The sequence below is a fragment of the Colossoma macropomum genome, unplaced genomic scaffold, assembly GCF_904425465.1.
Source record: "Colossoma macropomum unplaced genomic scaffold, Colossoma_macropomum, whole genome shotgun sequence".
Taxonomy (NCBI): domain Eukaryota; kingdom Metazoa; phylum Chordata; class Actinopteri; order Characiformes; family Serrasalmidae; genus Colossoma; species Colossoma macropomum.
The window spans coordinates 85,001-100,000 of NW_023495248.1; the positions used below are offsets into that span (position 1 = coordinate 85,001).

Consider the following 15,000-nt stretch of genomic DNA (forward strand, 5'->3'; position numbering starts at 1 on the left):
AATGAAGAAGAAAAAAAAAATCAATGAAAATATTACAAAATGTCAGCTCATCATGGGCAAAAACAGAGTTCTTCCACTCTTGTGGAGCCTTAAATAAGGAAAAGTGACTGATAATAATATCCTTATCACAATTTTTTGGCAGACGCTGTCACCATGGCAACATTCACATTGCGGTGTGCCGCCACTGGACACTTTTTTTTTGTTTAAAGACACTTTTTTTAATGCGTAAACACAGCATTAACCTGATTCATTTTTCCTGATGGTGAGAACTTGGCTGAGTTTAGCCTAGTTGTTGTTGTTGTTGTTGTTGTTGACCACAGCAAAGAAAAAGTTCAGAACTTTGAAAAAGCAACTTTGACATTACAATCATCAACGATTTGCACAAAACACTGACGTCCAGTGCTGTAAAAGGTCGGCTTTGGGTTAAGCAGCCTTTACCTACTGTGGTGCTGCTTGATAATTGTATACAAATATATATATTCTTATTCAAACTATCAGTTCCACCTTAAATGCTGCAGCAGTTACATTCAGGTGCCTTATTTAGCCTTTACTGTCTGTGCTACAAAAGACTGGAGTTGGCTTCTCATCCGAATTTTCCATTCTACCTAAAAAAAGTGCAGCAGTCACACTCTGGCCCCATTTAAGGTGGAACGCAAGATCTGAAACAGAAGGTGGCGAATAAGACATCAACTTCACCAGTGTTATTTTGTCAATTGATACAGTAACTGATTACAGCAATAGGGGCTATTTTCTAAACGTTTAGCTAGAATGCAGTAGGTTATTGGTGGTGGTCATCCTCACTATAGCAATGTCTGTGAGAGGGACCCCCGTTTTCTTAACCAGGACCCCCTTAAACAAAACTCTGGCTACACCTCTGGCATTCACTCAGACACTCACACCCCAAATCTCTAGGTTAGATCGGCCCTCTTCCACCTGGACTACTGATTGAAAAGCTGATTTTCTTGATTGATTGGCACCCATACGATTCGTAATGCATCATCACCCAGATGCGCTCTGATTGGGCAGCTTGAGTGCTGGACTTACAGGAAAGCCATTTGTGTTCTCCAGGGAGAACTGAGTCCTCACCACATCAGGAACCTGAAAACACGGGCCAGGGTATTAGTCCGCACACCTATACACACACACACACACACACACTCCAACAGCTTTAATATAAATGAGTGAATTAATTAATTAATACAGTACGGTGCACAAGTCAGAGACCACTCTCTATCTCAACTACAAAGCAGAAGTCGTCTCAAACATGACAATGAGTTCATTCATTCATATGTATATATATATATATATATTATATATATATATATATATATATATATATACATATATATATATATATATATATATATATATATATATTGCTGTTGTTGGAACAAAACCTTGTATCTCCAAAATGGTAACTTTACAGAAGAAGAAAAAAAAAAAACTACTTCACGTTTAATGTAAGTCAATGGGCCGTTTCTTTTGGTCCGTTCATCATGAAATTTACACATAATGTAAAGAACAACAGGCATTTTCAAATTATGTCAAAAAAACTAAAAAATGACAATTTTTATAAAAAACATTTTTTATAAAAAACATTTTTTATCTCCATTTTTCAGTTTTTCACATAATTTTAAAATGTCTGTTGCTGTTTACATTATGTGTAAATTTCATGAAGAACAGACCAAAAGAAACGGCCCAAAATGACTTGGAAAAAAGTCTGATTACACTGACTTACATTAAAGCATGTTTTTTTCCTGTCACCGTTTTGGAGATACGAGGTCACACATACACACAAAAACAGACACACACAGCAGATTAGCAGAGCTCTGCTGCTGGGCTGACCACCTCTGAAGAGGAATGAAGGAATAAAAGAGGAACCGCAGAACAGAGTGGGTGGTCAAAAGGAGATAAAAACACCTCATCTTCACTTTCATTGGAGCTCGTCCTCTTTCGCTTATCCTCTCTCCCCTCTCACTGTCTCACTCAGTGTGTCTCTCTCTCTCTCTGACGCTCTCACTGACTGTAGGTGTCATTAAGTGCAGAGCAGCTTAGAGAAACTCGTCATTAAAGCTGCAGCTTTAACGTCTCATCAACACCGTTACTCACTATTACCCCAACCTACAGCGCTGCTCACACAGTGACCTCACCAGCCTGCAGAATGAAGGACACACTCGCAGGAGTGATGACGTTAAAAAACACTGGACATTTTTAAAGTTCACAAAGTGCTTTAAAGAACAACTATAATGAGCCACAAAGGAAAACATACATTAATAATAATCATAAAATCTCAGACGGGAGCAGAAAACGCGTCTCACACTCTGATCATCTACAAGCACAGCAAAGCAGTTCTAATAAATCTGAATGCAGTGACATCATGGTAACTATCAACACTATTATATTTACATTACTGTATTTATTGTAGTTATCAATGTTTTGCTAACTATGTTGTGGTAACTATCAACATTATGTTAACTATGTTAGGCGAATCTACTTCATCTTAACTACAAATAGCATGCGATCAGCATTATGCTAACTGTTTTTCGATTAGCATTATGCTAACTATGAATTGAACACAATCAGTCTGATGCTAACTGCAAACTATAAAGCAACTTGGTTATTTATAAAAGTCTTGCCATCAACTTTCTGTTTATAATGAATATTTTACGCAATAAACGTTATGTTAATTATTAATGTTACGTTATATGCTTTATGTTAATAATGAATGTTTTTGCTCTAAACTTTATGTTGATAATTTTTTATGCAATAAACTTTGGTAATTATGAAACTTTCTACTAATAATGAATGTTATGCTATAAACATCGTGTATTTATGTCATGTGATCAACATCATGCTAACAGCCGAATGCTATGCTGACTATAAAAGCTGTGTGAGCTTATAAAGCTCATGGCTGCAGGAGTGCAGGGTGGGAGTGTTCCGTGTTCTGCTGAGAGCTGTGGTTTGGGAAATTCACTGACACAGCGGAAAGGTGTCTGTACTTCAGTAACACAGAGAAGAAAGACCACCTACAGGCGTCTCTGAGTGAGTGTGTTCCAGTGGGTGTACCTGTGGAGTGGGTGGCTCCACTTTCCGCTTCTTCTTCTGGTTCTGCTTGTTGGTGCGAGGAAACACTATCAGAGCCTCCTGCCACCTGCTCACACACACACACACACACACACACACACACACACACACACACATTTGCAATTAAACACTTTGTCTAAAAGGAAATACTAATGCACTCGTATGTGTGAAAACCTTTGCATGCTTTGAGTTTTTTACAAAGGCTGCGCATAAAAGACGACATTCTCAGCACGTAACGCTGCACTGACTGATTAGTCTACTAATCTACTCTGTACAGTCAGTTTGTTCATTCAATACCTTTCAGATAAATAAAATAAATACATTTATCAGCAGTTGTTGTGTAATTGGCCTACTAAACTGATTTTTAATTTTTCGTCTCCAGTTCCTCCCGCTAGTCAGGACTCCCCCAATCACATGATACTACCAACGCTAGGAGGGTGAAGGCAGCACAGGCTTCCTCCGAGACCTGTGAAACCAGCCAACGCTTCTTTTCAAAGTGCCGCTGACGCAACGTCACTGGACAGCCGAACGCGCTCGGAGGAAAGCGTCAGATCTGTTACGTCAGCTAACAGACTCCTGCGCTGACTAGCATCGCGTTGGGTGATGGAGGAGAAGGGGGGCCATCCTACCCACCCAGAGAGAGCGAGAGCATTTTGTTTGTATTACTAACAACTAATTACTATCAAACGAAGTAACCTGTAAACATACAGTACGGCGCAAAAGTCAGAAACCACCATTCAGTGATTTAAAATCAGCCGTTAAGTACAAATTATTTATTTTCAGGAGATGTTTCTGAGGAGATCTGATATAAGGTATACCACTTGCATAAGAAAGGAAAAGGTTAAAATACGTGGGGAAAAAAATGGCGTTCAAAAACTGATTAAAGTCTACAGAGAAAATGGGGCTCCTAACAACCACCTGGAAGACCTGGTCGACCCCAAAACTGCCCCCATCAGATAAACAGCACTTTAAGCTTTCATCTCTGAGAGAGAGGAGAAAATCAAGTTGCTTCAGATCTGAAAACATCCACAGGTGTTTCTGTCCATCCTTCCACTGTGAGAAGACGACTCAGTGCTGTGGGTCTGAAAGGATGTGTAGCTGTCAAGAAGAACCTCACTGAGAAAAGGAGACGGACACATCAAACAAAGAAGCTGAACGATGGACTGACCACCCCAGAGTCCAGACCTCAACACAACTGAATGTGTTTGATTACTTCAGAAAATGATCAACCAGCTTCTAAGACCGAACTTTGGAGGTGTGTCTGCAGATTCTTTGAGGAGCTGAAAGTGAGTCTCCTGAAAGGAATGGAAGCTGGAATAAAGGTGAAGAGTGACTCACACAGCTGAGATTAGATTTAGTTCTTAAGGCTTATGTGTGATTTCTTCTTATGCTAAAAAAAAATAACTTGTATTAAGTGGCCATTAAATACATTTAAAGGTGATCTCTGACTTTTGCACAGTTCTGGACATCTGCGATTTATATACATAAAAAAAAACCCAGCAAAATATGTGTAATAGTTTTTTCGACGTTTTCTTGTCAAAGGGTAATGTGAAGGTATGATGAATCTGTGTGTGTGTGTGTGTGTGTGTGTGTGTGTGTGTCTCTCACACTGATAACTGGCTTACTCTCTGTTGTGTCTATGCGAGTGAACATAGACTGCAAGGGTGTGTGAGTGTGCTTGCATTCATCTCTTCTTTGGGACACTTTGCAGTTTACACATCTACCTCGTGGGGACCAAAGACATTATGGGGACAAAAATACAGTCTATGAAACATGCCTTGTGCCCAGTGACAGTTAACAGAGTTACCACGGTAACAGCCCTGCTTTTTAGCAGATATTTGTGTTCCCAGATTTAAATTACATCTGCACAATCTCTGTAAGATTACAAGAAAGCGGTGTCCCCATAATGTCTTTGATCCCCACAAGGCAGGTGTGTAAACTGCAAAGTGTCCCCAAGAAGTGATGAATGCAAACACACTCACACACTCATGCACAGTCTATGTGCACTCGCATACCGACTCAACACAGAGTGCACACAGACTGTACATGAGTGTGTGAGTGTGTTTGCATTCATCACTTCTTGGGGACAAAAATACAGCCTTTGAAGTAGGCCTGTGGCCAGTGACAGCTGTCAGAGTTACCGCGTAACAGCCCTGTTTTTAAGCAGATATTGGTGTTCCCAGATTTAAATTACATTTGCATAACCTTTGTAAGATTACAAGAAAGCGGTGTCCCCATAACGTCTTTGGTTCCCACACGGGAGGTGTGTAAACTGCAAGGTGTCCCCAAGAAGAGGTGAATGTAAACACACTCACATTCATTACACAAGTCTATGTGCACTCTCATACAGACTCAACAGAGAGTGCACACAGACTGTATATGAGTGCGTTTGCATTCATTACTTCTTGGGGACAAAAATACAGCCTTTGAAGTGGGCCTGTGGCCAGTGAGAGTTGTCAGAGTTACTGCGGTAACAGCCCTGTTTTTAGCAGATATTTGAGATGAATACAAGACCGTGTGTCTTACCCATTGATAACCTCTCTGCTCTCTGCGCGGATGTAGTGCTCTTTCTCCGGCGTGCTGATGCACAATGAATGTTTCTGTCCTGTAGCACTTTCACCGTCCACTACATCCACGCACACGTTCAGGTTTATAGTGCCCTGGGGGAGAGTGCTGGCCTGCAACACAGAAAAAAAGGAATATACATCTATAAACATACATAAGTAATGATTTATTTTCATGCTAACGTTTAGATGAAGTAAGAAAATACACTAAAACACAGCTTTTAGCTACTGCTTTGAGTATGTTTAAGTATCTTCTTTGGTTTTGCGTAAGTAACGGTCAGTTTTCTTTTACAAACTGTTGTTAAAAGCACTAATTGAAACTCTTTTGGTATAAATGGGTTTAATCAGCTGAAAGGTTTGAGGGCCGACATCACAGCAAGGGGAGAAAACGTGTGGCCTTTGGCTTTAGCACTGTTACTGACGCTGGCACAAATGTTTACACTCATAAAGATGGTTCTTTAGTAAAGGCAATGGTTCTACATAGAACCATGAACACTCAAAGAACCATTTGCATGATTAAATGGTTCTCTGCATGGTGAAATCATTCTTCCCATTAATGGAGAATGGTTCTGTATAACACCAAAACTGCTATTGTTACAATGTCAAGCTTGCACACAACAGAGGAACCCTTTTTAGTGCTATATAGGACCTTTTTCAAAAAGGCTCTATATAGAACCATTGTCTTTATTAAAGAACGCATGAAGAACCACCTTTTGTTTTTAGAGTGTAGGCTTTAAAAGGTCATTTTTAAAATCAGATTTTTTAAATTTTTCTGCATTTTGCTGACAAAGCAGAGGTCGACAATAAGGTGGAACTTGATCAGTATTGTGGTAACATCTGATACATGGATATTGCCAGTACACTATTAAAAAAAAATGGTTCTTCAAGGGTTCTTTAATAAGGAAAATGGTTCTATATAGAGCCCTGAACACTCAAAGAACCCACTGCATGATTAAATGTTTTTTTGCACAGTAAAATGGTTCTTCAGTTTGATGGAGAATGTGCTGTATATGGTTCTGTATAGAACCGTTTTTGAAAAAGGCTCCTTTCTAGCACCCAAAGGGGTTCTTCCATTTTCACAAGCTTGACATTGTAATAATAGAAGAACCCTTTTTGGTGCTACATAGAACCCTGCTCAAAAATGTTCTATATAGAACCATCTACAGCACATTCTTAAGAAGACTGAACAACTGCATGTTTCATTACTAAGCCAGCATAATTATTCATGTTCAATTGGATTTAGTGCAGTGTGTGAAATGTTATATATTAATAATTGTATTCACAGTTTTTTGTGCATTTTATCTGTTTCAGAATATCGTGATTCGCACTGTGTATTGTGATATGCTACTTTTCCCATATCGCCCACCCCTAAAATTAACCCACTCAGAGTGGTTTGGTGTGAAATGGTTCAGAGGTCTTTACAGTGGTGGTGATAGGAACCAGGGGTCGCCATGACTACAACACAGATATAGACATTTTATTTACTATCCAGAACCACCAGTGAACCTACACGAGTCTTCTGAGTTTATATGGAATGTTGATGATGGAAAATAGTGGAAAATCTGAAATAATAAGTTTTCTTTGGGGACTATTTTGCCTCACAGCGCCCTGCATGTATCCCTCCACCATGAATGGAGTTTAAGGCCAAAACCTTCCCAAAATAAGTGAAAAACAACAACATCATCTCATTTCATGTAATAACTTTCTGTAAAGGAGCTTTTAGAGGCATCAAACTCTTCAGACATCTGGGCTGGATTCACAAGAGTGTCTTAAGAAAGAAAAAAGTGGCTACACATTTAAGAAAAAAAGTTAAGATAAAGTGTTATTCTTTAAAAAGGTTTGTAAGAACGTTCATTTCTTAACTTTTCTCTCAAGAACAATTACAAGAGTAAGTAGTATTCTTGAAAAAAATAATTTTCTTAACCGCTTCAATGGCCAGGGCCCACCGGCAGGCCAAACACTTCTATAACCTAAGAATACACACTTAAAACGATTCTTTAGCAAAGAAAATGGTTCTACATAGAACCACGAACACTCAAAGAACCATTTGCATGGTGAAATGGTTCTTCTGATCGATGGAGAATGTGCTGTAGACGATTTTTGAAAAGGGTTCTATAAAGCATCACAAAGCGTTCTGCTATTGTTAGAATATCAAGCTTGTAAGAAAAGAAGAACCCTTTTTGGTGCCTTTCTAGAACCATATACGACACATTCTCCACCAATCTGAAGAGCCATTTCACCATGCGGAGACCCATTTAATCACGCAAATGGTTCTCAGAGTGCTCATGGTTCTATACAGAACCATTTTCTTTGCTAAAGAACCATTAAAGAACCATAATTTTTAAGAGTGTAGCTAAAGCAGTTTGCATTAATGTCCCTGTAGTTACTGAAAAATAAGCGTTAGTATGTATTTAGACTGGGATTTTAAGCTGTTAACCTCACAGTCTCACACTTGTCTCTGACTGTAAGGACTGACAGAGTGAACGTTGAACTGTAACTCCTGATGAGTTTCACAACATATAACTGTTCAAATAAACCGAGCAGGATGTTCCCTGTCGGCTGCTTCCTCCACCAGCACTTCTAGTTCTTGTTTGCTCTTTGAACTGTCGGTTTGATTTTGTTTTACCCTCGTTAGGCCTGTTACAGTTATTACACAATTGCCTAAGCGCAGTTATTTAAGCTGCCTGCAGTCACTTTCCACAGTCGTCAGATTTCACAGTCATACTATACTGCGACAAACATAATGAGAACTGGGTGTGTTTTGGTCAGCGGTCGGCAACACATGGCTCTTTTACTGCCCTGTTGTGGCTCCACAGCTGAATTAGATTTGTAGGTAAAAATAAAATAATCCTCCTTTACAGTAAAATAAAGCTCTGCTGATCGTTCAACACAGTTTAACAATAAATGGTCTTAAACTCTGGAGTTAATGTAGAACTGCTGATTCACCCTTTAACCCTGAAGATCAGCACAGACTGCTGGTCACCACAGCAATGCAGACCACAGTCTCGCCTAGCTAGCAGCTAACGAAACGGCAAAGAGAGAGATTTAAGACGAGCATTAATTAATTTAGAGACAAATAGACGTATTTGCGTTTATAATCACTCCAGCTGGTTTCCTGATATGTTTAATCTGCAACGAGAAACTGTCAAACACTAAAATGTCGTGAGGCTTAAGTTTCTCATTCAAATTTTCCGTTCTACCTTGAATGGTGCAGCATCTACATTCTGGTGCCTCAGATGCACCATTTAAGGTGGAACGGGAAAGTTAGAATAACAAGCTGGTGAATGAGAAGCGACTTCAGCCTCGTAAAAAGGCAAACGTTGAGAGACATTTTACAAGAAACTGTTCAACTTTTGAGGAAAAGTTTCCTGCCAGAGATGTGAGAAAAGCAGCTATAGCTGAGCTGAAGCTTAAAGCAGAGCAAAGTAAGTCTGCGTTTTTGTTTATCCAAAATCCAAAAAAGAGAACATTGGCGAGTCAGAATCTTCGTCAGAACTGCGTAAGTGGGTTTTAAGCAGCAATGTCTTCTTAAGAACGGCTGGTGAATGAGGCCCAAAGTTATGAACTTCTTAGTGTCTGTCTTAAGATCCTAAACATCTTCAGGGCTGGACCTACAAAAAGCTTTCCTAAGAAAAAAGTTACGAAGGATTTTAAGACAAACCTTAAGAGGTTCATATGAATGTTCTTAAGTGCAATTCATGTAAAATAAATCGAAAGTTCTCAAATATTCTCTTAATTCTTCTTTTCTAATTGTTTTCTTATGCGGGCTATAGTTTATGTTCTTATTCAGCTTAGGTTGTCATGTAGGCCACGTGTCAGGCTTCAGTCCTCGCAGGCCGAAATCCTGCAGACTTCAGCACATTGAATACACCTGATTCAGCTCATCAGCTAATTATCAAGGCCTTCATGAACTGAGTTCAGAATGTTAGATGAGGGTAAACACTGATCTCCACAGCACTGACAGCACTTTGGCCCAGAAGGTCCCCAGTTTGACACTCCTTTATATGATAATAACACAGTTAAAGTTAAATGAGAGCCGTGATCATAAAGTGACTGCAGACCGCGTCCTGCTGACTGACCGTCATCCGGAGACGACTCATCAGTCACGTGAGACGAACGTTTCCTCAGTTCTGTAGAGCTGTAGGGAGAACCACTGCCCCCCGGAGGACAGAATGTCCCCAGTTTGACAAGCCTGCTGTAGACTATCAATATCATGCTATATTTTACAGATTACAGATTTTTTTTAGTTTAACAATTATATTTTGTGACACTTTTTTGACGTTACTGTTTAGGAGGTCAACACTGTCAATTCATACAGTCCAAAGCTCTATTCGGGTGGGATTAGTTCTCCACGGGGCGGTGGGGGATGAAAGTTTACCACAGGACGTCTGTAATGTTTATGAGCGATTCACACAGGATAAAAAATCTCGGTCTTAATGACGGAGATCGAGCAGCTACTCGATTTATGTGCCACCTTCACTCCAGAAAAGAGCAGAAACGATGTTTAATTTTGCTTTATTATTCTGTTTACCCTAACCTTTAACCTTGCTGTCTTAAGTAAATGCAGTGCATAATTAGCATTGACATTAGCCTAAATTCACACAAGTCAACTTATAAAATCAATTTTTTCTTATAATTTTTACAGGTTCTGAACTGAACAGATGAGATAGGACAGTAACGTTACATATCAGCCTCATTTCAGACATTTAGGACAATGAGGCTCAAGTCGGCTTCCTATTCTCCAGTTTCTTGTTCAAATTTTCCCGTTCCACCTTTAATGTAGCAGCGGTTACTTTCTGGAACCTCAAACAAATGCGCCAAATTTAAGGTGGAACGGGAAAACTCGAACACAAGTATGTGCCTCTGTGTCTCCAAACTTTCCACAGAATATAACAGTTTTTACCAACACGTTGATTCACTCGGGATTAAAATAATCTGGGATTATTTTTACTGTTCATTGTACAAAAGGTGCGGGAATGGTTACTAAGGAGTACACAGTCTGTAAACATGACGGACATGACGCATTCGGACAGGACTAACATCACTGAGACACGCTGGCAATAATTACATTACACACCTAAAACTAACCCTGTCCAAATAGGGCTTAAGACAAGTGTAAGACAGAAACATATTTAAGAACATATTATTTAAAGAATACCACGTTCTTATAATGCTTACAAGAAGAGTTAAGAAAGATATGAAAATTCGTCAGAGGTTTTTTGAAGAATAATAACTTTTTTCTTAAGAAGCTACTTTCTAAGGTACTATTTTTCTTTTTTTAGATACTTTTATGAACGTGGGCTGTGTCTCCTGTCACCACCACTGTGAACAGCTCTGACTCAGTAAGTTTCTCTAGAAAGGAGCGTTTCACACCAAATCTCAACCACTTAATTATGCAGAAATTTTAAAAAATCAGTGGAGTTCCCCTTTATATGGTAAGTGAACTACAGTTAACAACAAATAAACCACGTACAAACACAATGCAGTCACACGCTTTTAGGCACACGCACACAGCCCATATACAATACGAGCAACTGGACAACAGGTGTGAGCGAGCGAGCGAGAGAGAGAGAGAGAGAGAGAGAGCATTGACATTGAGTATATGTGAGTGTGTATGTGTCAGCTTTTTCTGAGTGCTGAGTCAGATTCAGGCAGAGACCATCTGTTCTCTCTCTCTCTCTCTCCCTCTCTCTGTCTCTGTCTCTCTCTCAGGTCATTACGGTGCATTTAGATGTGTGACATGAGGACAGTTTTCACAAAAAGCTTACAGCACAAAACTAAACTGACTAATATCAATATTTCATCAGCTCACGCCTTTGATGTCCTTTCAGTCTGCGATCAAAGCAAAAACAGTTTGACAATTTGTGATATTAAAGCACAGATTTCTGATAACGGTGTATGTTTTGGCCTGAAATACTGCGCGGTGTGTTATGACACTCCGTCTCTCACATTACAGCATGTTCCCTATCACAGAGAGAGAGAGAGAGAGAGAGAGAGAGAGAGAGAGAGAGAGAGAGAGAGAGAGAATGAGGATGTTGGCCAGTGTGCAAAACAGGAAGCACTGAGAGCGCCAGAACAAACTCCAATAGCACTGTTTTTTATCAGTGTGGATTCAAACTGCACAAAAACACGGGAAACCGTGCGTGTCTGTCCAGAAGTGACGGTCAGATTTTCCCTCTTCTGAGAGTTTCTGGACTCGTCTCAGAGTGAAATCTTCCAAATATCAACATGCGTAGAGAAAATTCTGGGAAATAGCTTCACAGCAGCCAGAATGCTGAGTGTGTCAGTGATTATCAGGTACAAGCTTGTGTTTGTGCTCAAAAAACAGGACCAACAAAACATTCGCGACTCTGTAAAGCACTTCTCACAAAAAGAGACTCGGTCTCATTTTCTCAAAACTAATAGAAAGAGTTTATATTTGCTTACTGAGGTTATTTGGGTTGCAAAATTCTTATCACATATAGATACATATATAATGCATATGGGACATCACTATTACATATAGATACCCTGTATCTCCAAATTCATAACTTTGCAGGAGAAGGAAAAAACCTACTTTACTTTTAATGTAAGTCAATGGAACCAGAATTTTAATAGGTGATAATGATCCACCACCCAAATAGTACCTGCTCTGTGAGGGTCCATGGGGGTCCTGACCACTGAAGAACAGGGTAAAAGGGGGCTAACAAAGTATGCAGAGAAACAGATGGACTACAGTCTGTAACTGTAGAACTACAAAGTGCACCTATATAGTAAGTGGAGCTGATAAAATGGACAATGAGCACAGAAACAAGGAGGTGGTCAGAATGTTACGCCTGATTGGCGTATGTATATATGGTGCATATTTTGATTATATATAGACACTTACATTTACATAACATTTGCATAACATATATGACATTAATTATAAACACATACATAAAGATGTATGCAAAAGTTCTGGCACCCCTAACCAAATTTTCGTCAATACACAGGAGTGAAAATTTACCTTTTTGTAAAATGTTAAACAACAGACATTTTATCTGTATCTCCTTTGGCAACAATCACCAAAGGAATGATTAGAGAAAAAAGGAGTAGCATCTGATGAAAGGAACACTGTGCTAACTGTTAAGCATGGAGGTGGATCTACCATGCTTTGGGGTTGTGTGGAAGCCAGAGGCTCAGGAAACATCACATAGGCAGATGGAAGAATGGATTCCACTAAATATCAGCAGATTCTGGAAGTAAATGTGACACAGTCAACCACGAAATGGAAGCTGAAAAGAGGGCTGCTACAACAGGACACTGACCCAAAACAGACCTCAAAGTCCACCATGAACTACTTCAAGAAACACAAGCTGAAGCTTCTGGAATCTTCCTCACAGACTTCAACATCGGTGAAAACCAGTGAAAATCTGTGGGTGGATATTAAACATGCTATGAATGCAAGATGGTACAAGAATATCACAGAACTAGAAGAAGCGCGGGTGAAAACTCCTAAAACAGGCACAGAAAGACCCCTAGCGATTGTAAGCTGTGATATCTGCCAGCAAAGGCACGAGAACTGACTTAGTACGGTGTGCAAACTTTTGCACAGGCTATAACTACTATTTTATTTTTCTATTATATTTTTTAAGTTTACCAAATATGAGGCAAATGTGCATTTTTTCAACAGTTTGCTGCAGTCAGGCCAAAAATCAACAAAATGTTATTTGTCCAGGGGTGCCCAAACTTTTGCACACAACTGTATGTTTGAGTACACAGCATCTAAGATGAGTAAACACTGCGCTGAGGGCTGGTTCGCTCACATTCTCTCTCTCTTTCTCGAGGACCTCCAGCTCAACAATCTCCCCCTTTGTAGAGAGGCCAGCCTTCAAACACACACACACACACACACACACACACACACACACACACACACACTCTCTCTCACACACACACACACACAGACACACACTCTCTCACACACACACACAATGGCTCTTTCAGCTGGAAAAGACCAGATACACACACACACACACACACATAGATGAACCAACACAAACTAACTCATCACAACTTTAACAGAGAGAGAGACAAAGATAGAGAGAGAGATAGAGAAGAGAGAGAGAGAGAGAGAGAGAGAGAGAGAGAGATAAATAGAGAGAAAGAGAGAGACACAGATATATATATATATATATATATATATATATACAGAGAGAGAGAGAGAGAGAGAGAGTAAAATACTGTGATCATTACATCACCCAAACAATCAGGGTCAATACCATCAGTTCTAAAACAACACACACACACACACACACACACACACACACCACACACACACACACACAGGAATGCAGCACAGAGCAGCGTTTCTGCTGCTGCCGTAATGAGGGGGCTGTTCACCTGCTTTCCAGGTTTGGTGCTGACACCAGTAAGTCAGTTAATATAACTAATAAATCAGTAAACCAATAATAAAGAACCTTCAGAACGTCTGCTCAGATACGCTTCTCACTCACTACAGAAACACACACACTCTGCAGTCTCTGATCCACTATTACTACCTGTTTCAACGCAAATGTAAACAAAGTTTTTGGACGTTCAGCTCAATATTTTCGCTCTGGCTTGATGACCTCCAATGCAGCGTCAGCTCACTCTCACTAAGGGACAAAAACACTGACCACTGCCCCACACAGCCCCCCGTCCACCAGCACTCTCCGAACATGTGACCAGATTAGAGTTAAATCCCCCCTTTTAATCATGAAGTTCTGCACCTGCACCCGTACCCACAAGGCACTGCAACACCAGACACACAAACAGCATCCCTCATTTTCTCTGTTCTTGTGAGAGAGAACCCAACCCAGCCTGGTTCAAACCCTGAACCCGACCCAGCCTGGTTCAAACCCTGAACCCGACCCAGCCTGGTCAAACCCTGAACCCGACCCAGCCTGGTCCAAACCCTGAACCCGACCCAGCCTGGTTCAAACCCTGAACCCACTCAAGCCTGGTTCAAACCTTGAACCCAACCCAGCCTGTTCCAAACCCTGAACCCAACCCAGCCTGGTCCAAACTCTGAACCCAAGCCAGCTTGATCCAAACCCCAAACCTAACACAGGCTGGTCCAAACCCTGAACACCCTGTACACCCATGACTGCACTGCTAGACACAGCTCCAACGTCATCATAAAGTTTGCTGACGACACAACAGTTGTGGGCCTGATCTCCAACAGCGATGAATCGGCCTACAGAGAGGAGGTTAAAATCCTGGAAAACTGGTGCCAGGAGAATAACCTCTCTCTAAACGTCAGTAAGACCAAGGAGCTGATCGTGGACTTCAGGAAGCAGGAGACAGTACACCCATCGATTTCCATCAATGGGACTGCGGTAGAGAGGGT

At 40.4% G+C, this 15,000-nt stretch overlaps 1 protein-coding gene across 2 annotated transcripts in view; it reads right to left on the reverse strand.

Annotated features, from left to right (window-relative positions):
* Positions 1-13,584, reverse strand: part of si:ch73-103b11.2 (early endosome antigen 1) — a 73,803-nt gene extending 60,219 nt beyond the window's left edge. For both annotated transcript variants that reach the window (XM_036561430.1, XM_036561431.1), the window contains exons 1-4: positions 13,436-13,584; positions 5,611-5,762; positions 3,067-3,151; positions 1,045-1,098 (exon numbers count right to left, since the gene is read on the reverse strand). The gene's annotated coding sequence lies outside the window, so the exon portion shown is untranslated. The remainder of the gene's footprint in view (positions 1-1,044; positions 1,099-3,066; positions 3,152-5,610; positions 5,763-13,435) is intronic.
* Between the last annotated feature and the right edge of the window lie 1,416 nt (positions 13,585-15,000).